The sequence below is a fragment of the Loxodonta africana genome, chromosome 12 (genome assembly GCF_030014295.1).
Source record: "Loxodonta africana isolate mLoxAfr1 chromosome 12, mLoxAfr1.hap2, whole genome shotgun sequence".
Lineage (NCBI taxonomy): Eukaryota > Metazoa > Chordata > Mammalia > Proboscidea > Elephantidae > Loxodonta > Loxodonta africana.
The window spans coordinates 18,499,089-18,523,532 of NC_087353.1; positions in this window are offsets into that span (position 1 = coordinate 18,499,089).

A 24,444-nucleotide genomic window follows, 5' to 3' on the forward strand; every position below is an offset into this window, starting at 1 on the left:
TAAAGAAACACTTTCAGATACACTGAAACATCTTTAACATAATAACACATTAATAATAAGTGTTTTGATGCACATTACAAAGTAGCACCATTTGTTATTACTAACCATGGTATGTAACTGGAATTTTTAATATAATAGGCTTTATGGGGGTTGGTTCTTAACTACAGATTGTATCTAAGTCAGACATTCATAACCTGGGGACTACCTCTATTACTTAGCAACACATTTAAAACGATTTCTCTGATAAATAATCTTGAAAATTCCAGACACCTTAGACTTCATCCTTCTGTACACTATTTCTCTAAATACTGCCTCTAAATCCGTAAATATTTCTCTCTCTCTTTTTTTTTTTTTTTTTTTTGGTTAACACCCTGCTGGCAATCAATGGAATGATTCTATATTATTTTGGAACAGGAGCCAGGAACTTGGTCTTTTGAATAAATATACTTTATTTCTCTTTGTATAAAATATAGCCAGCTACTGGTCCCTAGATACTTCTCCGAGAGAGCACTTAAAATTGTTCCCTTTGGAGTTGCTTGAGTATCATTGAGAAATAAAGGAAAATCAGCTCAAGGATGTCTGATACAACTCAACAAGCCAGTATGTCTCAGTATAGCTCATAAGACCATCTTTATCAGAATTATACAACATGCTTGTTTAAAATCCAGATTCCTGGGCAACACCTAGCACATGATGAATCAGAATTTCTAGGACAGGGTCCTGTAATCTGCGTTTATCTGTATCCATAGGTAATTCCTAAGCATACACTAAAGTTTAAGGACCTTTGACCTAGGCCTTTAATAGCTCTTATTTTGTTAAGAACTTAATTTTAATTAAGCAAATAGAAAAATGATTCATAGGTGCTGATTCTTATATTAGAACAAGTAATTTTTTATGCATATATTTTTTCTATTTTTTTAAATTGTATTTTAGGTGAAAGTTTATAGCTCAAATTAGTTTCTCATCCAAAAATTTATGCACACATTGCTATGTGACCCTAGTTGCTATCCCTATAACGTGACTGCACATTCATCCTTTCCACCCCAGGTTTCCCGTGTCCATTCAACCAGCTCCTGTCCCTTTCTGCCTTCTCATCTCACCTCCGGACAGGAGCTGCCCATGTAGCCTCGTGTATCTACTTGAACTAAGAAGTAACACTCTTCACGAGTATCATTTTATGTCTTATAAAAAAAAAAAAACCCAGTGCCGTCAAGTCGATTCTGACTCATAGCAACCCTATAGGACAGAGTAGAACCGTCCCATAGAGTTTCCAAGGAGCACCTGGCGGATTTGAACTGCCAACCCTTTGGTTAGCAGCCGTAGCACTTAACCACTATGCCACCTTATAGTCCAGTCTGATCTTTGTCTGAAGAATTGGCTTTGGGAAAGGTTTTAATTCTGGGCTAACAGAGAGTCCAGGGGCCACATCTTCGGGGGTTCCTCCAGTCTCAGTCAGACCATTAAGTCTGGTCCTTTTACAGGAATTTGAGTTCTGCACTCCACTTTTCTCCTGCTCCGTCAGGGACTCTCTGTTGTGTTCCCTGTCAGGGCAGTCGTTGGTGGTAGCCAGGCACCATCTAGTTCTTCTGGGCTCAGGCTAATGAGGTCTCTGGTTTTGTGCTTTTTTTGTCTCTTGGGCTAATATTTTCTTGTGTATTTGGTGTTCTTCATTCTCCTTTGCTCCAGGTGGGTTGGGTCCAATTGATGCATCTGAGATGGCTGCTCGCTAGCTTTTAAGACCCCAGATGCCGCTCATCAATGTGAGATGCAGAACATTTTCTTAATAAACTTTGTTATGCCAATTGAGTTAGATGTCCCCTGAAATCATGGTCCCCAAACCCCTGCCCCTGTAGCAACACTGTCCCTTAAAGTGTTCGGTTGTGTTCAGGAAATTTCTTAGCTTTTGGTTTAGTCCAATTATGCTGACTTCCCCTGTATTGTGTGTTGTCCTTCCCTTCACCTAAGATAATTCTTGCCCACTATCTAGTTTGTGAATTTCCCTCTCCCTCCCTCCCCACCCTCCTAACCATCAAAGAATGTTTTTTTCTGTGTTTAAACCTTTTCTTGAGTTCTTATGATAATGGTCTCATACAATATTTGTCCTTTTGCGACTGACTCATTTCACCCAGCATAGTGCCTTCCAGAATCTTCCATGTTATGAGATGTTTCGCAGATTCATCGTTGTTCTTTATCATTGTGTAGTATTTCATTGTGTGAATGTACCATAATTTGTTTATCCATTCATCCACTGATGGGCACCTAGGTTGTTTCCACCTTTTTGCTATTGTGGACAGTGCTGCAGTGAACATGGGTGTGCATAGATCTATTTGTGTGATGGCTCTTATTTCTCTAGGATATATTCCAAAGAGTGGGGTTGTAGAACAAGTAATTTAACCAAGTTTTATTAAGTGTATTTCCAATTTACAAATTAAAAATTTGTAACCTTTCCCTATGTTAAAATGTTAACTATATTAATATTAGTACTGTAACTATAACAACTACTATTATTAAACTAGTAACCTAACCAGTTGCCATCAAGTCAACTCTGACTAATGGCAACCCCGTGTGTCAGAGTAGAACTGTGCTTCACAGGGTTTTTGTTTTTTTGTGTGTGTGCTTTAGGAGAAAATTTACAGAGCAAATTAGTTTCTCATTCAAAAATTTGTACACAAATTATTTTGTGATATTGGTTGCAATCCCAGCAATGCGTCAGCACTCTTCCCCTTTCCCTTTCCACTCCAGGTTCCCCCTGTCCATTCCTCCAGTTTTCCTGCTGTCTTTGCTTTTGGGCAATCTCCTATACTTGACTGAACTAAGAAGCAAGTTCCTCGTGTGTGTTATTGTTTCTTTTATAGGCCTGTCTAATCTTTGGCTGAAAGGTGTACTTCAGGTGTGGCTTCAGTTCTGTGTTAATAGGGTGTCTGGGGGCCATAGTCCTGGGGGTTCCTTCAGTCTCTGTCAGACCAGTAAGTCTGGTCTTTTTTTGTGAATTTGAATTTTGTTCCACATTTTTCTCCCACTCTGTCTGAGACCCTCTATTGTGATCCCCGGCAGAGCAGTCGGTGGTGGTAGCTAGGCACCATCTAGTTTTTCTGGGCTCAGGCTGGTAGAGGCCGTGGTTCATGTGATCCATTAGTCTTTTGGACTGATCTTTTCCTTATGTCTTTTGTTTTCTTCATTCTCCTTTGCTCCGAACATGATGGGATCAATAGATGTATTTTAGATGACTGCTTGCAAGCTTTTAAGATCCCAGATGCTACTCACCAAAATAGGATGTGGAACATTTTCCTTATGAATTATGTTATGCCAGTTGACCTAGATGTGTCCTGACCATGATCCCCAGCCTTCAGCCCCTATAACTGAGTCCCTCAAGTTGTTTGGATGTGTCTAGGAACCTTCTGTGACTTTGCCATGGTCAAGTTACACTGACTTCCTGCATACTGTGTGTTGTCTTTCCCTTCACAAAGTTAACCCTTGTCCACTATCTAGTTAGTGATTTCCTCTCCCCACCCCTCCCATCTCTCATAACCATCAAGGATTGTTTTTTTCTGTGTGTAAACCTTTTCTTGGGTTTTTATAATCTAGTCTCATACAATATTTGTCCTTTTGTTATTGACTTATTTCACTCAGCATAATGCTCCCCAGATTCATTCATGTTGTGAAATGTTTCTCAGATTCATCATTGTCCTTTATCGTTGTATAGTACTCCACTGTGTGTATGTTACATAACTTGTTTATCTATTCAGCTGTTGATAGGCACTGAAGTTTCCATCTTTTTGCTATTGTGAATAATACCACAGTGAAATAACTAACTTGAGTCTATTCGTGTGAAGACTCTTATTTCTTTAGTACTGAGATTGCAGGATCATACGGTATTTCTATTTCTAGCTTTTTAAGGAGGTGCCATATCATCTTCCATAGTGGTTATTTACCATTTTACATTCCCACCAACAGTGCATAAGAGTTCCAATCTCCCTGCAACTCATGTTATTTTCTGTTTTTTTTTTTTTTTGATTGGTGCCGGCAATGTTGGGTGAGATGGTATCTCATGGGAGTTTTGATTTACATTTCCCTAATGGCTAATGATCGTGAGCATTTCCTCATGTCTGTTAGCCGCCTGACTGTCTTCTTTGGTGAAGTGTCTGTTCATATCCTTTGCCCATTTTTTAATTGAATTATTTGTCTTTTTGTTGTTAAGGTGTTGAAGTATTCTAGAGATTTTAGAGATTAGATATGTCATAGCCCAAAATTTTTTCCCAATCTGTAGGTTCTCTTTTTACTATTTTGCTGAAGTCTTTTCACAAGCACAAATGTTTAATTTTTAGGAGCTCCCAGCTACCTAGTTTATCTTCTGGAGTTGTGCATTGTTAGTTATGGTTTGTATACTGTTTGTGCCATGTGTTAGGGCCCTTAGCATTGTCCCTATTTTTCTTCCATAATCTTTATCATTTTAGGTTTTATATTTAGATCTTCGATCTATTTTGAATTAGGTTTTGTATATGGTGTGAGATGTGGGTCCCTGTTTCATTTTTTACAAATGGACATTCTGTTTTGCTGTTCTATTTGTTAAAAATACTGCCTTTTCTCCATTTAATGGACTTTAGTCCTTTGTCATAAATCAGCTGACCAAATATGAATGGATTTACGCCTGAGCCCTCAATTCTGTTCCATTGATCTATGTGTCTGTCATTGTACAAGTATCAGGCTATTTTGACCACCGTGGCTGTATAAGTACATTCTGAGATCCGGTAGTGTGAGGCCCTTACTTTGTTCTTTTTCTTCAATAATGCTTTGCTTATCCAGGGCCTCTTTCCTTTCAATATAAAGTTAATGATTAGTTTTTCCATCTCACTAAAGAATGCTGTTGGTATTTGGATAGGGATTGCATTATATGTAGGTCACTTTGGGTACAATTGACATTTTCACAATGTTGAGTCTTCCTCTTCATGAGCATGGTATGTTTTTCCGTTTACATAGGTCTCTATTGGTTTCCTGCAATAGTCTTTTGTAATTTTCTTTGTTATAGGTCTTTTATATCCCTGGTTAGATTTATTCCTAAGTATTTTATCTTTTGGTGACTTTTATAAATGGTATTCTTTTCCTGATTTCCTTTTCAAAGTTCTCTTTATTGGTGTATAGGAATCCAACTGATTTTTGTATATTGATCTTGTATCCTGCTACCTGCTGAATCTATTATTTCCAGTAGTTTTCTTGTGGAATATTTGGGGTTCTCTATGTGTAGGATGGTATCATCTTCGAATAGGGGTAGTTTTATTTCTTCCTTTCCAGTTTGGAAGCTTTTTATTTCTTTTTCTTCCCTTATTGCTCTAGCTAGTATTTCCAGCACAGTGTTAAATAGGCATGGTGATAAAGGGCATTCATTTCTTGTTCCCATTCTCAGGGGGAATTCTTTCAGCCTCTGTCTGTTGAGAATGTTTTGTCTGGACTCTCTTTATTATGTTGAGGAATTTTCCTTCTATTCCTACTTTATTGAGAGTTTTTATCAGGAGTGGGTGTTGGACTTTGTTGAATGCCTTCTCTGCATCTATTGAGATGATCATGTGATTCTTTTCTTTCCTTTTATTTATGTGGTAGATTACGTTGGTTGATTTTCTAATGTTGAGCGTTCCTTGCATACCTGGTATGAATCCCACTTGGTCATGGTGTATTATATTTTTGATATGATGCTGAATACTATTGGCCAGAATTTTGTTGAGAATTTTTGCATCTATATTCATGAAAGATATTGGTCTGTAATTTTCTTTTTTTGTGGTGTCTTTGCCTGGCTTTGGTATCAGAGTTATGCTGGCTTCATAGAATGAATTCAGGAGTATTCTTTCCTGTGTTCTGAAATAGTTTGAGTAGTACTGGTGTGAGCTCTTCTCTGACTGGTAGAATTCTCCAGTGAAGCCATGTGGACCAAGGCTTTTTTTTGTTGGGAATTTTTTTAATTGCCTCTTCAATCTCTTCTCTTGTTACGGTCTGTTCAGATTTTCTACCTCAGTTTGTGTTAGTTTAGGTAAGCAGTGTGTTTCAAGAAATTTGTCCATTTCCTCTAGGTTCTCAAATTTGTTGGAGTACAGTTTTTCATAGTATTCTGTTATGATCCTTTTTATTTCAGTTGGGTCTATTGTAATGTCCCCCATCTCATTTCTTATTTGGGTTATTTGCTTCCATTCCTGTTTTTCTTTTGTCAATTTGGCCAATGATTTGTCGACTTTTCAAAGAACAAAATTTTGGTCTTGTTAATTCTGTCTGTTGTTTTTCTGTTCTCTTTTCATTTGTTTATGCTCTAATCTTTATTTCCTTTTTCTTGTACCTGTGGGCTTCTTTTGCTGTTCTCTTTATATTTGTTCAAATTGTAGGGTTAACATTTTGATTTTGGCCTGTTCTTTTTTAATGCATGCATTTATTGTTATAAATTGACCTCCGAGTACTGCCTTTGCTGTGTTCCAAAAGTTTTGGTGTGATGTGTTTTCATTCTCATTTGTTTCTAGGAATCTTTTTATCCCCTCTTAGATTTCTTCTATTACCCAGTTGTTTTTAAGCAGGTGTTATTCAGTTTCCATAGGGTTTTCAATGGCTGATTTTTCAGAAGGAGACCACCAGGCCTTTCTTCCAAGAAGCCTCTGGCTGAACTTGAAGCTCCAACTTTTCGGTTAGCAGCCAAGCATTTTAACCGTTTTCACCAAATTACTCAAATGGAACCAAATCAAATACTCAAAGCCAATTCTCATCAGTTATGTACAGATAATAAAGATATAAATATTCATCTATAACCGTAGTTTCTTACAAATATAAAAAAAATCTGTCAATTTTGAGAGTCTGTCTTTAGAATCAGCATTGGCTAGATATACCATTCAAACATTAGAGCTGATTTGGACCTGGAAGAAAATTTGGGAGTAAAAGGAATTCATGTTTCACAATGTTCATTTTTAAGAGGCTCATCTAGGTGAAGATCTATAAATAATACACATATCTAAAATCTATGCCAAGGAATGGTATATCTGAAGTCTTCTAGGAAGAACTGTAAGCATAGACAAGAATTCACAAGATAGTCCAGGGAAAGGCATTATGCTGAGCGAAATTAGTCAGAGACAAAAGGACAAATATTGTATAAGACCACTATTATAAGATCTTGAGAAATAGTATAAACTGAGAAGAACACATACTTTTGTGGTTACGAGGTGGGGACGGAGGGAGGGTGGGAGAGGGTTATTTACTGATTAGTTAGTAGATAAGAAATGCTTTAGGTGAAGGGAAGGACAATACTCAATACATGGAAGGTCAGCTCAACTGGACTGGACCAAAAGCAAAGAAGTTTCCAGGATAAACTGAATGCTTCAAAGGTCAGCGGAGCAAGGGTGGGGGTTTGGGGACTATGGCTTAAGGGGACTTCTAAGTCAATTGGCAAAATAATTCTATTATGAAAACATTCTGCCTCCCACTTTGAAATGTGGCGTCTGGGGTCTTAAATGCTAACAAGCAGCCATCTAAGATGCATCAATTGGTCTCAATCCACCTGGATCAAAGGAGAATGAAGAACGCCAAGGTCACACGATAACTATGAGCCCAAGAGACAGAAAGGGCCACATGAACCAGAGACTTACATCATCCTGAGACCAGAAGAACTAGATGGTGCCCGGCCACAACCGATGACTGCCCTGACAGGGAGCACAACAGAGAACCCCTGAGGGAGCAGGAGATCAGTGGGATGCAGACCCCAAATTCTCATAAAAAGACCAGACTTAATGGTCTCACTGAGACTAGAGGAATCCCTGTGGTCATGGTCCCCAAACCTTCTGTTGGCCCAGGACAGGAACCATTCCCAAAGACAACTCATCAGACATGGAAAGGACTGGACAATGGGTAGGAGAGAGATGCTGATGAAGAGTGAGCTACTCGTATCAGGTGGACACTTGAGACTGTGTTGGCATCTCCTGTCTGGAGGGGAGATAGGAGGGTAGAGAGGGTTAGAAACTGGCAAAATTGTCACAAAAGGAGAGACTGGAAGGGCTGACTCATTAGGGGGAGAGTAAGTGGGAGTATGGAGTAAGGTGTATATAAGCTTATATGTGACAGACTGACTTGATTTGTAAACGTTCACTTAAAGCTCAATAAAAATTATTAACAGAAAAAAAAAAAGTCCAGGGAGAAAATTAAAAAGGAAGCAGTTCTGAGACCTCAGAATCATGCAGGCATTTCTTTTCTCTTGCTTTCATTTAATTTTTATTAAAGTAACACACGTACAGCTGTAAGCATCAAATAGTACTAAAAGGCTTTAACAAAAAAAGTTCCTTGTCCTACCTCTCCCCAGTCCTGATTTCTGGTTCCCACAGTCAACGCTTTCACCCCTTTTAACTGTCTCTACTGGTATTGACCTCCACACATTTTCTAAAAACAAACAAAAAAAAGTTTACACTGCTATTTCAAGAATTTATCATCTTAAACATTATGCATTGACAACCTTACTATGGATGATGAGGATATAGCCCTTTTGACATCCTCTCTTGAACCCTATCCTCCCAATATAATTATATTACTACTTTGAATTAAATAAATATGTACTGTTTACACTATTATGACCTCATAAATATTGTTCAAAAGTGAGTCAATAATATACTATCATTATGTTTTCTGTTCCTATACAACTTTGTGTTTTTCCTGGAGTTAACAATTGCCTTTTTTCCCCCTTTACTTAGTTTTCTATGTAACTATCACTAATTCATCTCCAAATCTTACTGGAGAACTCTAAAACTCCTCTCAACATGTTATACGCAATGGGGTAATCTGTCAGTTCTGTGTTTTTCTTGTTGTCCTGGAACTCTGTTCTCCTGCTCCAAACTGGACCGGTTGCCCTCTAAGCCCTAAAGAAAGGCTTCTGCCTAGGATTTTCCTTTCCTGTTAAACACCCAGTCACACAGTAAACCAAACCTATTGCTGTTGAGTCGATTCCAGCTCATAAGAGACCCTATAAGACAGAGCAGAACTGCCCCATAGTGTTTCCAAGGAGTAACTGGTGGGTTTGAACTGTGACCTTTTGGTTAGCATCTGAGCTCTTAACCCACTGCTTCACTAGGGCTCTTCTGTAGGACTGTTCTAATAGTAATCTCATAGCCACTGCTCCTGTCGTTTGGTACTTATGGAAAAGAAAAGAAAAAAAAAATTTTTTTTTCTTTAGGACTAAATAGTACATGTCTTCTCAGTGGGAGCAATGTTACCCCCACCAGGGTGAAAATTGGTTCTTGGGGGAGAGGTGAAAAAATCTGATTCTTTTAGAGTTTCAAGTACAGATATACAGTGCTGTGCACTAGTACATAAACAGATGTATAGTATATCTGTGGTATTAAAGTTTTGTGGGGGGTGGCAATTAGGGAAACGATATCTAAAAAGGCTACTCAGGGGACAAGAATGATAAAAAAAAAGCATCAGAAACACTGAGATAGTAGAGCCCTTGTCACAGATGCCGTATTATATCTGATGTCCATTGTGCAGTTGCCACTCCATACATCTCTCCCTTCCAATCTCATATGGGTGAATTTGCTTGGTGAAACCTTAGTGACATGCAGAACCATTGCCAACTGACATGCAACTATAATTAAACAGGTAACAGATAAATTTGTTACTATGCATTTGCTGATGAGCCCTGGTGGCACAATGGTTAAGTGCTTGGCTAGTAACCACAGGGTCGGTGGTTCAAATCCACCAGCAGCTCTAGGAGAAAGATGTGGCAGTCTGTTTCTGTAAAAATTTACAGCCTTGGAAACCCTATGGAACAGTTCCACTCTGCCTTATAGAGTTGCTATGAGTAGAAATCGACCCTTCAGCAATGCATAGTAGGGATAGAGCCAAGAGACCCTTCTCCCCTTGGTAGTAATGAAGTAGAAATTCTGAACAATATTTTCATCATGACTATTTTGATATCTGCAGGAGTTTAGCACGAGCTAAAATTCTCCTCAACCTTTTAAAAAAAAAATGCTATGGAAACTAACGCAGTCAATCATGGAAAATTTCCTACAACCTTCAATATAATTCCCTGGGTGGTGCAAACAGTTAAGCACTCACCTACTAACCAAAATGTGGGTGGTTTGAATCCACCCAGAAGTGCCTTAGAAAAAAGTAGCTATGTATTTCCGAAAGATCACAGCCATTGAAAACTCTGTGGAGCACAGTTCTACTCTAACACATGTGGGGTTGCCGTGAGTCTGAATCAACTCAATGGCAACTGGTTTGGTTTGTTTTTATCATCATTATAAGTTTAACTAACTAATATAAAGCACAAATGCAGTGAAGGCAGCAGAGGAAGACTACAACTTACAGATGACCCAGAATTGTACGGAAGAAGAATATTCTTTCTGAGGTCCTGACTATTCTAATTTACTACACATGTTCTTATCTGAAGATTTAAATAAAAATGATGCAATCCAAATGGATAAGCAGACTTAACTTTGCTGTTGTTCACTGCGTGTGAGTCAATTGGCGACTCCATGTGTGCAGAGTAGAACTGCTCCATGGGGTTTTCAAAGCTGTGACCTTTTGGAAACAGATGGCCAGGCCTGTCTTCCGAGATGCCTCTGGTTGGATTGGAACTGAAAACCTTTCGGCTAGTAGTCGAGCACTTAAGTGTTTGCACCACCTGGGGACTCCAGACCAAAACCTGTTGCTGTTGAGTCAACTCCAACTCATAGCGACCCTATAGGACAAAGTAGAACTGCCCTATAGGGCTTCCAAAGAGTGACTGGTGGATTTGAACTGCCAACCTTTTGGTTAGCATCTGAGCTCTTAACCACTGTGCCACCAAGTCTCCAGGGACTCTAGAGTTAGCTTTAATGGTTCTTATATTAGGAATTTTAGGAACACCATTAACTTGAGTTTCTGTTTTGCCCTTAAAATTTCCATAGGTGACAAAATCAAGATAAAATCAACTCACCTATAAAATTGAACAACTCACTGAATTCTTTGAGAATATTTAAAAATGCATATAAAGTGCATGATTTTAAGATCTCTCTGAGTATTTGTTATTATTTATTGATTTGTTTTTTTCACAAAATATTTTTTGCGCTTTTTCAGGTACCAGGTACTGTGTTCATCACTGGGAATATCGGCGTAAACAAGACGCCGATCCTGTGCTCTTAAAAGGGTGAAATATCCTTATGTTTACTGAATAACAGAAACGTATCTTTCAGCGTTTTTGTGAGCACCAACCCACCTTTATTTTGTATATATCTACCTGCAATACACATACGAATTTTCACTTGATTCTAATACAAATTATAGAAGCCTCAACAATTGGAAAGCATGGTGCTCAATTAAATACAAATTTTTATTAGCTGATATTTTGTTTCTAGATATTATAAATGGAACTTAAACTCAAAACCCATTGCTGTCAAGTCGATTCCAACTCATAGTGACCCTATAGGACAGAATAGAACTGGCCCATAGAGTTTCCAAGGAGTGCCTGGCAGATTGGTTAGCAGCCGTAGCACTTAACCACTACACCACCAGGGTTTCCAAATGGAACTTAAGGTATGTTTTATTACTACATCAGTGGATCAAATATTTTCAAAAACCACTAAGACTTTAAAAAAAAATTTTATATATGGATGATAGGTTAGATAGATATGAAATAGACAAGTTAAAAGAGAAAACTTATTTCGTAAAAGGTGGGACTCCTTTTATGTCTGTTTAAAAAAAAAATATTCTGGTAACAAACTATACATTTAAACCTCACTGCTTATTGCTTCAATCTGAAAACCGATAATTTTGACCTCTGTCTCACTATTTCAGCAGTTTTTAGCCCTGAGAAAAAGGAGAAAAAAAACGAAACTCTCTGGACCTTTGCTAACATCGTTAGCAGCACAAGTGAAGAGATAAAGAATTATTAAATGAGCATGGTACTCCCAGTGACCCTGGGCAGGCTTCATCACCTTAACCACGTATCCTGCAAAAGTCTTTCATTAGCCACAAAGGGAAGCTGGGTGAAGTGTTGATAAATTAATATAAAACCAACATACCCACCCACCCCACTGTCATGAAAACCAACATAACTGTGAAAAAGACGACTCAAGTGTATGAGCTCAGTGTAGCCAACTTTCTTGGTGCCTCATAAGGTCCACAATCATTATTACCGTATTCATGGCACAGTAAAAATGTCGCTAAAATAAAACAAATAGAAGGATCTCTGTATGCTTCAACATAATCAAACAAGTATTGAACCACGGGTTTTAGAACAGGAAAACCACCTACAGGCCCTCCAATTTAACAAATGGGAAAACTGAGGCTCAGGAAAAAAACAAACCAAACTCGTTGCCATCAAGTTGATTCTGACTCATAGAGCCCCCATAGGACAGAGTAGAACTGCTATGTTAATTTGACCACGTTCACAGAGAATTGAGTGGCAGAGCAGAGGCTTCAAGACAAATCTCTGCATCCAAAGCTCTTACCAGACCATGGGCAGCACCTATGTGTCAACTTTCTCCAGGAACGCTAGACAGATACAAAGAGCCTGCAGAGGACGTGCAATTAAGGCAAGCAGATACAGTCTTCCACACCTGTAACAATGTGGAACAACTGAGCAACAGCACAAGACTGTGCCCGATTAAAAACAAACAAACAAAAACAGTATAATGCCACATGTGCTCAGAGAAGGGAGATAATTTAGGTTTGAGGACTGAGAAACAGTTTCACGGACTTTACCTTAGCATGTCAGAACTTTTTCTTAACTTTTTATTTGGAAAGAACTTCAGCCTTAAAATAATTACAAAAATAAAAATAAAAATAGTATAAGGAACACTTGTATACCATTTACCCAGATTCAGATTCACCCATTAACATGTTACCTCATTTGCTTTGTCATTTGCTCTGGCACATGCTATTTATTATTACCTTACTTGTTTTTATTACACATACATTATCGTTTCTGAACCACTTAAGGGTAAGTTATGTACACTTATGGCCCTTTACCCCTAAATACTTCCGTGTGTATTTTTTAACATTAGGGATTTTCTCTTAAAAAATGACAGTACAGTTATCAACTTCATAAATTACATTGGTACATAATACCCTTATCTAATCTACCAATCTGTCATCCGTACTCCAATTTTGTCAGTTGATGTAATAGCATTTTAAAATCTTATAGCATTTTTCTAAGTATAGGATACAGTCTAGGGTCAGGTACTGTGTTCTGTTATTAGGTCTCGTTAGCCTTCTTTAACCTGGAACTTTTCCACAACCTTTCTTTCTCTTTCATGACAACAACATGTTTGAAAAGAATAGTTCCCACCACTTTTTTTTAAAATATAAACCAAAAAAAAAAAACAAACCCAGTGCCGTCGAGTCGATTTGGACTCATAGTGACCCTATAAGACAGGGTAGAACCGCCCCATAGAGTTTCCAAGGAGCGCCTGGCAGATTCGAACTGCTGACCCTTTGGTTAGCAGCTGTAGCACTTAACCACTATGCTAGCAGGGTTTCCTTTTTAAATATAGTGTTCCTTATTTCCTGCTTGTCTAACATTTCCTTTGTGATTAGGGTGGGGTTATGCCTTCTTGGGGAAACCCGCTATTACATGGATTGACACAGTGGCTGCAAGAATGGGATCAAACATACCAAGTATTGTGAGGATGGTGCACAGGACTGGGCAGTGCTTTGTTTGTTGTACTTAAGGTCACGATGAGTCGAGCCTACTCAACAGCACTAATAGCAGCAACAAATAATACTGCATGGGTGATGTGTTTTTCTCAGGGTATCACATCTGGAGACACATGGTGTCCATCTGTCCTTCATAAGTGATGTTCGTTTTGGTCACCTGGTCAAGATGTTCTCCTATGTCTCTACTTTATAATTACTGCTTGTTTTTCTCCCTAGCAACTAATAAGCAGTCTTTGGAAAAGCACTTTAATACTTTGCAAATATCCTGCTCCCAGTTCCTTTTACTGAAGGAATGGTATTAGAGGCCAGGATCTGGATCTAGGTGTGATCATTGTTACTAGAGTATCTTTGCTCCTTGGACCTTTCACCTGACAGAGCTATAGAATATATACAAACACTTACACATATTCACACATGTATCTGTGCACTTATATGTATATAGTTATATATACACATGTATATATTTTTTAAGGGGCCCTGGTAGCACAGTGCTTAAGCACTTGGCTGCTAACTGGAAGGTCAGTAGTTCAAACCCTCCAGTTGCTCTGCAAGAGAAAGATGTGGCACTCTGCTTCCATAAACATTTACAGCCTTGGAAATCCCATCAGGCAGTTCTACTCTGTCCTGTAGGGTCACTATGAGTCAGCATTGACCCGACATCAATGGTTTATTTTATATTATATTAAGTATTATATACGTTTATATAGCATGTATATAGTTCTACTCGGTCTTATAGGGTCGCTATAGTCGGAATCAACTCTACGGCACTGGGTACTGGTTTTGTATAAAAAAATAGCATATGTATATTATGGAGCCCTGGTGATGCAGTGGATAACAAATCAGCTGCTATCCAAAAGGTCAGCAGTTCGAATCCACCACTCCTTGGAAACCCTATGGAGCAGTTCTACTCTGTCCTATAGGGTCGTTATGAGTCGGAATAGACTTGATGGCAATGGGTTTATGTATATTATAAATATATATACATATTATATTTATATATACATATACGAATATTTTATACATATTCATATTTTAGAAATCATGAATTTGCACTTGTATCACCAATTCCTATTCATACCCTAGAATCCTCGTTCCTTATTTGCATGTCCCTTCTTCCACAATGAGAACACCAGCTCCCAACAACATCAACACATTTAATAATTTGCTCAATTCTCTTTTTTCTATTATGTGAGTCAGAAGCCTGAGATAGCTCTGCTTTCTGGCCTACTGATCTTGGGTCCACCAGCCCCTGTGGCTATAGGAATCCAGAGAATCCTCTTCGGACTTGGGATGTTACAGCCTCCAAAATTTCATAAGCCATTTCCTTGACATAAATCTCTCTCCATATATGTATATTTATATGCTTTATTGGTTTTGCTTCTCTAGAGAACCCAGCCTAAGGCATTTGGTACTGAGAGTGGTTCTAGAGAAACAAAATTGTTTTAAGGATGAATTTTCTAAATTGGTTCTCAAGTCTAGTTAGTCTTAAAGATGTTGATGACTCTGCTTCCAGTAGTAAAGAGGGCACTGCTAATCCATGGGTGAGGTGGCAACTCAAATATGCAAAATATCACCATCAAATGACGAAAGACGAGGCTCTGGGTGATTGCATAGATGATACTTTCTACAGTTTTGTCATAATGAGAAGTATAAGGAAGCTAGTTGTTTGGTTCGATTGTCAATAGACAAACTGGTGAAAGAAAGAGATGAGCTCAGGGGTTCAGAGTCAAAGCTCAAGCGCCATATAAACGGCCTCAAAGTTTCTGCTTGTGCCTATGAAAGAAAGCCTTGTTTCTTGTAGTAATAGAGCTGATATTGCCGAAAACCGAACCCAGAGTCTTACTGTAACAGTGACTGAATTATAATGCCAACTCAACTGCCAATCTTGAGAGGCATCTGAAGTTAAAGTGAGGGCATTGATTGGGAAGAATTTGGATCCTGAAACCGGGGATGGGGACATATGGGCAGATAATCAGGAAGCTGGAGATACTGAGCCTCTAAATTCCATTGACTCACTCCTGCCAACAGAACAATTAGTCCCTCCACTTCCACTTAATGAAATTAACTCAGTTGCATCTACAGTGCCTTTGTCTGAGTAATTGCCTGGGACATCGCCTGAGGCAGATGCTTTACAGGACAGTGCTGAATGTTCTCAAAATATTTCCCCACAATTTTGGCTTCTAGCCCTATAACTAGACTTAAGTCTCAGTGAACCCCAAAAGGTGAAGTACAAAGTGTAACCCAGGAGGAAGCACACTGTACTTCAAAAGAACTACTTGACTTTTCTAATATGGACAAACAGAAACCTGGGGAATATGTGTGGGAATGGCTATTAGGGTATGGGATAATGGTGCATGGAATATAAAGATGGATCAGCCTGAGTTTATTGATATGGGCTCACTAACCACAGATTCTTCATTCAATGTTTCAGTTCGAGAGGTTAGGAAAGGATCTAATAGTTTATTTGGTTGAGTTGCTGAAGCATGGATTACGTGGTGGCCTACACTAAATCAAATTGAAGTACCAGACCTGCATTGGTATACTGTAGGAGGCATCTAAAGGCTTAGGGAAATTGGCATGCTAGAGGGATTTATCAGGTTAGACCTATAGACCCACATATGGAGTACTCAGAAGACATACCTTTTACCACAAAGGTGAGGAACAAATTTGTGAAGGAAGGCCCAGCCCTTGAAGGCTGCTGTGATTACTATTTTATGTAAATCAGATTTGACAGTGGGAACCACCCTAACTGAATTAAGACACCCAACTACATCGGGGCTGATTGGAGCCCATGCTGGTAGGGACCAAGTGGCAGCACTCAATCAACAAAGACAAGGTAGGTGTGGTTACCATAATGAACAGCAGAGTCAAAGCAGTAATCAGAATAGTCTGACTCGTATGGACTTGTGGCATTGGCTACTTAGTCATGGTGTCCCTAAGGAGTGAAATAGATAGGAAATCTACTAAATGTTTACTTGATCTGTACTTGATCTTCATCTGAATTTATTCAACATCTAGCTGATAACTTTTAATAAATCACCCTCGAGTCTCGCTTTTCTCATCTGTAAAGTGAGGGAATTGCTAGACAAATTCTAAGTTATTGTCTAACTCTGTTCTGTAGTTATAATTTCCCCAGACTGTAGTAAGAATGGTACTAGTTCCAGAAATAACATTTGGCCTTTGCCCTGTGTTATGGATTGAATTGTGTTCCTCTCAAAAAATGTGTGTCAACTTGTCTAGGTCGTGATTCCCAGTATCATAAAATTGTACACCGTTTTGTCATCTGATGTGATTTTCCCATATGTTGTAAATCCTACCTCTACGATGTCAATGAGGCAGGATTAGAGACAGTTATGTCAATGATGCAGGACTTAATCTACAATATTAAGTTGTGTCTTAAATCAATCTCTTGAGAAAGCAGCTCCGGGAGCAGAGCCCACCCTTTGGATCCAGGGCTCCTGCTCCAAAAAGCTCCCAGATCAGGGGAAGATTGATGACAAAGACCTTCCTCCAGAGCCAACAAAAAGAGAAAGACTTCCCCTGGAGCTGGCACCCTGAATTCGAACTTCTAGCCTCCTAGACTGTGAGAGAATAAACTGTTTGAAGAAGCCATTCACTTGTGGTTATTTCTGTTATAGCACCCCTGCATAACTAAAACACCCTGAATATACAAGTTCTACCCATTTCCCTGTCTTAATAGCTTCAAGTGTAAGAAACCTGTTGTGAAAATTTTTGTTGTTCCTGTTGACCCATGAGTCAGAATCAACAGCAATGGGTTTGGTTTGGTTAACCCATGAATAAAATTTTAGTACTCCAACTCAGGAGGCTGCAATAGTAGTCTTGCAAGTTGGGACTAGTAAAACCAGTATTACTACTCTTTAGGTGGGAGGGGAGGGATTGGTAAACAATGCCATTAGTTAATCAAGCTTTCCGTCTTGTTTTTTGAATGATAATCAACATTTAAATAAATTTGTTCTTTTAGAGATTTTTTTAAAGGAAGCAATTGTGAGTATACTTGTTCAGAGAGAAATCCATTAGCAATTTCTCCTTTCTGTGTGACAATTATTATCAAATTTAGATGCCTCAACTTCTCACTGGTGGCAATCACCCTACTTGAAAGTATATTGCTATATTGCCTGTATTTCTTGAAATATACAGAATGTAAGAATAATGCATTTTATTCACTTTAAATGGAAATGACCTACAATAAAAATATACTTACAATATACATCAAGTAACCAGTAACACTCTCAAATCAGTCATTTAACATGTACATGGACAAGAGAAAACATAGATCAGTTTCAGTTAAAAGAAAAAAACAAACAAATGTTGAGATAGCCATGGAAAAGATAGCCAGATTTATCCTATCTAAGAAATGCTGTTGCTGTTGGGTGCTGTCGAGTTGGTTCCAACTCATAGATACCCTGTGTACAACAGAATGAAGCACTGGCTGGTCCTGCACCATCCTCAAAATCATTGTTATGCTTGAGCGCATTGTTGCAGCCACTGTGTCAGTCCATCTGGTTGTCTTTCTCTTTTTTGCTGACCCTCTACTTTACTAAGCATGATGTCCTTCTCCAGGGACTGGTCCCTCCTGATAACATGTCCAAATACATGAGATGAAGTCTCACCATCCTTACTTCAAAGGAGCATTCTGGCTGTACTTCTTCGAGGACAGATTTGATCGTTCTTCTGGCAGCCCATGGTATATTCAATATTCTTCACCAGCACTATAATTCAAAGGCATCGATTCTTCTTCAGTCTTCCTTATTCATTATCCAGGTTTCATATACATGCATATGAGGTGATTGAAAATGCCATGGCTTGGGTTAGGCGTACCTTAATCCCCAAAGTGACATCTTTGCTTTTTAACACTTTAGAGAGGTCTTTTGCAGCAGATTTGCCCAATGCAATATGTCATTTGATTTTTTGACTGCCGTTTCCATGGGCATTGATTGTGGATCCAAGTAAAATGAAATCCTTGACAACTTCAATCTCTTCTCCATTTATCGTAAGGAATTTTGTTTTCTTTATGTTGAGGTGCGATCCATACCGAAGGCTGTAGTCTTTGATCTTCATCAGTAAATGCTTCAAGTCCTCTTCACTTTCAGCAAGCAAGGTTGTATCATCTGCATGTGGAAGGTTGTTAAGGGATCTAGGGAATGCCTAAATTTGAAACTGAGCATGCAAATACCCATCTCTCTCTGATCAGATTTGTCTGCATTAAACCAAATTAACATTCTATCTACTTTTTATGTGCCAGATTGCCCTTCAGTATCAGGGAAAAGGGTCCCAATGAGAGTCCATAACACACCCTGTTTTTCATTTTGCAAATCTAGATGCCCTGAAAAGATTTAATTAAAAAAAAAAAAAAACTCTTATGAACTTCCTATCTTTATCATTTAGAAGGCAGATGATACTTCATGTTAAATTCTGATAACTATAAGCAGAGTTAGAAGAATGTTAAAATAAAAGATATGAAACTCAAGAAAGGTAAATCTGGACTCATTTGAGAACTGCCTCAGACTTAAATGTTTTGGAGAATGCTATATAGTTTTTTTTATATAGTTTTATTATATGAATTATTCTTTTGAAATGTTTATAGTTAACATGTATTAAAGGAAGTCAAGCAATACTAAGTTGAAGTTTATCTTCCATTCAGCCTAGCAAAATATGCCTTTAGCCAATATGGAAGTTTTCTCTTCTGAACTTTGGTTAGTAGGAAGAATACTTATTGAAAACAACACTCTTAATTAATGCTTTTGGTGTGAAAAGGATTTTAGCTGATACTGTGGAGAAATGCAAAAAAAAAAAAATCTTGAAAACCTGAGCTATGGACTCAACGACAGGGGCTTAACTAATGTCTCTTGAAATGGCACTTGACGGGGTTTCTTCTGCAGTAATTTATAACACATGGTGACATTACAATGTGGCACAAACCTGCCTTCTCTTTGAAAGAGCACCTTAGAAGAGAGAGTGCAAGGACCAAGTCTTCAATACTGAAACTGGGCTCTTGGTATCAAACCCAATGTGTCAGAATAATAACTCTAAGAGGGTGTCCCAAATTTTTCAGGAAAGAAGGAAAGGAAAATGAATTCGTATACATTAATTTATACTTACAGTCTGTCCTCTTCAAAATTGATTGGACGCAAAGCACTATTAAAAAAAAACCAAAAAACTATGACTATAGTAAGACCAGTAATAGGACAACAAAAATAAAATGACCGAGTATTAGTGAAGGAAGAAGAGGGAAAAAAAATTGCCATCAAGTCTATTCTAACTCATAATGACTCTATAGGACAAAGTAGAACTGCCCCATATGGTTTCCAAGGAGTGCCTGTTGGATTCAAACTGCCAAACTTTTGGTTAGCAGCCGTAGCTCTTAACCACTACGCCACCAGGATTCTAGAGGAAAAAAAAAAGTGTAATAGAAATCTTGGCCTGAGAAAATCTACTGCAAATAAGCACAAAACTAGTCCTGAGTTTCCTGGGGATGGAGACGAATAAGGAAGCACAACTGGTTGTGTTTTCATTGTCTGAGAAAGTAAACATTCTGGTTCATCATGAAACAACCTTTTCCTGGCTCTGGTATCTGAGAGAAAGTCTTCAAATGAGCAGATGTAATGAATAGCGAAATAGGAATGTCCTCCCAGCAGTCTGGCAAAGAAAGCACAGATATTCTGCCGTGCCTGTTTCTTATGTGGCCTTTTAATAAAAGCTGAGGCATGATGTCAAGCTTTTCTTCTATGATGAAGTTGCCAAGGTGACACAAGTTCTGGAGATTTAACTTGTTATAGCAATAAAACTTGGAGAACCTTGAGGAACAAGGCTTTTGGCAAATATCAGTGGTCTCAACTGTATTATTGACATGAGCTGTGCTCAGACAATTCATAATCCGGGTCTCTAATAAGTAGCTGAAGGACAGAGTCAATATTACAAACTGAAGTGAGACCCAAACGTTCCAGATACTAGGCATGTAAGTAACAGAGGTGCCCTATTGTGAACATCAAGGAGACTGTGTTGTATTCTCACTGAATGGAAGGCCATTCTTTCCACTTTTGGAGGTGGGCCATAGGATATAAGCAGATACTTTAGTTTTATACATTTTTTTCTTTTTCAGATTTGGATTTTTCCACTGGAATGTTTGAAAATGAATTTTGCATCAGAGATGATCCAGATTGGGTATCCCTGGAGGTTATTTCCAATTTTTCCATCATTATTTGAAGTGTATCTTTCTAATCTCTTTATTAGCCTTTCCACTAAGTGGTTTCATTTACTATATAATCTAGTAGTACTTTTTCTCCATAATATACCAAAAATTATCTATTCTTATTAAAAAATTATACATATGGTACATCAGAAATATATTCAGTATGACCTATTTTTTAATGCAATAATTGGTAGTTAATGTTTTGTGCATAGTGGGGGTTGTGGTTTTACCTTTTTCACATGATTTCTAACTATCATCTTAGTTTTCTCTTGGATACATTCAGCATCCACTAAGGCTGTGTTGTCCAATATGATAGCCATTACCCACATGTGGCTATTTAAATTTAAATTATATAAAATTTACTTATACTAAAAATGTAGTTGCACTAGCCACATTTGAAGTGTTCAGTAACCACTTGTGATTAGTGGCTGCAGTACTGGACAGAACAAACTCAGATCACTTCCATCATCACAGAAAATTCTATTGGACAGTGTTGTCTAAGAAAACAAGTATATGGGGTATCAGTACAAGGCAAAACATCTGTAAAGCCATAGCTATGGGTATCAGTGGGATTAGAGACAATTGGAATGTACCTGAGACCCAAAAAGAAATGGATTTTGATCTTTCAAGAAAACAAAAACTAGTTAAAAACTATAGTTTGATTTGGGGCTAGACGGGAAATAATGTGTAGATCAAGGTCCAGGAGAAGGAGAGCTGCCTGACAAAAAGAAAAAAAAAGAGTGGTGACAGGAAATGCCTGGAAGGGGGTGTTTGGTGGCGCTTTCTACTTACTGCACAAAAAAAGTGTTTTGTAGTTCATACCTTCAAGAAAATATGGGGTTAAACAAAGTAAAAAAGGTTTCTTTATTTTCAGGACTCCTCTAAGTCTTTAAATCATAATATCTCTAAAATATATCCAGGGTTTCTCAGCCTTATTTGTGTCTTTTTTTGAAAGTGAATCATGTTCTGGGAAAACCCTGAGCTTTAGTGTGTCACTGAGGACAGGCTCCTTTTTAGATCTTCCTCGCCTTACACTGTCTTGTTATAGCCCTGCTTATTCCTAAATGTTTTTCTAACTAAAGATACTTAGCACAAACTTCATGACATTCTCTCAGTCAATGAGCTTTCCTTGGTTGGGAAGGTGCTCACCATCAGTTTATTATCCAGTAAAGGTCTCTTTTTCTGACAGTATTTCATGTTCTGGTGACATATTTGCCCATAACTGGTGCTCCATACAAATAATTATTTAAAAAAAAAAAGTTGACATTGAGTTGACTCATGGTGAGCGTATGTGTGTCAGAGTAGAACTGTAAGCCATCGAGTTTTCAGTGGCTGATTTTTTTATTATTATTATTGTGCTTTAAGTGAAAGTTTACAAATCAAGTCAGTCTTTCACACAAAAACTTACATGCACCTTGCTACCTACTCCCAATTGCTCTCTCTCTAATGATACAGCCCGCTCCTTCCCTCCACTCTCTCTTTTTGTGTCCATTTTGCCAGCTTCTAACCCCCTCTACCCTCTCATCTCCCCTTCAGGCAGGAGATGCCAACATAGTCTCGAGTATCCACCTGATCCAAGAAGCTCACTCCTCACCAGCATTCCTCTCCAACCCCTTGTCCTGTCCAATCCCTGTCTGAAGAGTTGGCTTTGGGAATGGTTCCTATCCTGGGCCAACAGAAGGTCTGGGGGGCATGACCACTGGGGTCCTTCTAGGCTCAGTCTGACCATTAAGACTGGTCTTTTTACGAGAATTTGGGGCCTGCATCCCGCTGCTCTCCTGCTCCCTCAATGGTTCTCTGTTGTGGTCCCTGTCAGGGCAGTCATCAGTTGTAGCCAGGCACCATCTAGTTCTTCTGGTCTCAGGCTGATGTAGTCTCTAGTTTATGTGGCCCTTTCTGTCTCTTGGGCTTGTAATTACCTTGTGTCCTTGGTGTTCTTCATTCTCCTTTGATCCAGGTGCGTTGAGACCAATTGATGCATCTTAGATGGCAGCTTGCTAGCATTTAAGACCCCGGATGTCAGTCGCTGATTTTTTGAAAGTAGATCACCAGGCCTTTATTCCATGGAGCCTCTGGGTGGACTTGAACCTCCAGCCATTCAGTTAAACAGGTGAGCACTGTTAGTCATTTGTACCCAGGGACTCCAGTACATATGAGACTTTGGAGATATTGCCAAAATATCAAGAAAGTGTTTCAAGCTGGATGTTGTCTTAGTTATCTAGTGTTACTGTAACAGAAATGCCACAAGTGGATGGCTTTAACAAACAGAAATTTATTTTCTCACAGTTTAGGAGGGTAGAAGTCTGGATTCAGGGTGCCAGCTCTAAGGGAAGGCTTTCTTTCTCTGTCAGCTCTGGGGGGAAGGTCCTTATCTCCCTTCAACATCTGTGGGCCTGGCATTCCTCTCAGATCTCCATGTGTCTTGGCATCAATCTTCTTCTGGACATATGAAGTTCTCAGCCCAAGAACCCCGGGTCCAAAGGACACACTGTACTCCTGGCTCTTCTTTTTTGATAGTAGTGAGGTCTCCCTCCGCTCCACTCACTTCTGTCTCCTCTTATCTCTTGAAAGATAAAAAGTGTGACTCAAGAAAGGGTGGTGACTTGAGTAAGGTGTGTGACTCAAGTAAGGATGGTGACTCAGGATACATTCCAAACTAACCATGCCTCATTAACATATAAACCAAACCAAACCTTTCGTTGTTGAGTTTATTCCAACTCCTAGCAACCCTATAGGACAGAATAGAACTGCCCCACAGGGTTTCCAAGGAGCAGCTGGTGGATTTGAACTGCCGACCTTTTGGTTAGCAGCCAAGCTCTTAACCACTACACCACCAGGGCTCCCATTAACATACTGAGGTCAAGATTGACAACACATTACAAAATGAAGGATAGTTACCTCAGATCACAAAATGGAGGACAACCACTCAATACTGGAAATGATGGCTCAGCCAAGTTGACATATGTTTTTAGGGAACACAATTCAATCCATGACAGGTGACAAAAAGCAAGTTTTACACTGAGAAGGAAAAAAATGGTGAAGGGATGATCAGCAGGCAATTAGGGACCCATGGAAGGTCACTGCAGCCTAGGAGGACTAAGTATGTGAACAGTGACTGGAAGTACCCATGACCTGAGCATGCAGTGACTTCTAAGAGTCAACAAAAGAGCAGTTGCCAATGTACAATGCCAGAACTCATCTTCACAGGGTATGATGGTTAAGTGTGTTAACTTGGCTGGGCCATGATTCTCAATGGTTTGTTAGCCCTGTGATGGTGTGGTCACTTCCATGATGAGATTTGATATTATGTGATCACCTCCATGATGGGATCTGCTGTGAGTAGCCAAGCAGTTGAAAGGGAGTTTCCTTGGGCATGTGGCCTGAATTAAATATAAGTGGGTATTCTGGCGAGACTCGTGGGCTTTTGTTTGCTCTGGATTCTGCAGCTGGCTCCTGTTATCCACTCTCTGGTTGTTGGGACTTGAGCTAGCAGCTTACCGGCAGTCTTGTCTGTCAATTTGGGATTCGTTGATCATCACAGCCTATGAACAAGAGCCTTGCTCTCCAACCTGCTGATCTTGGGT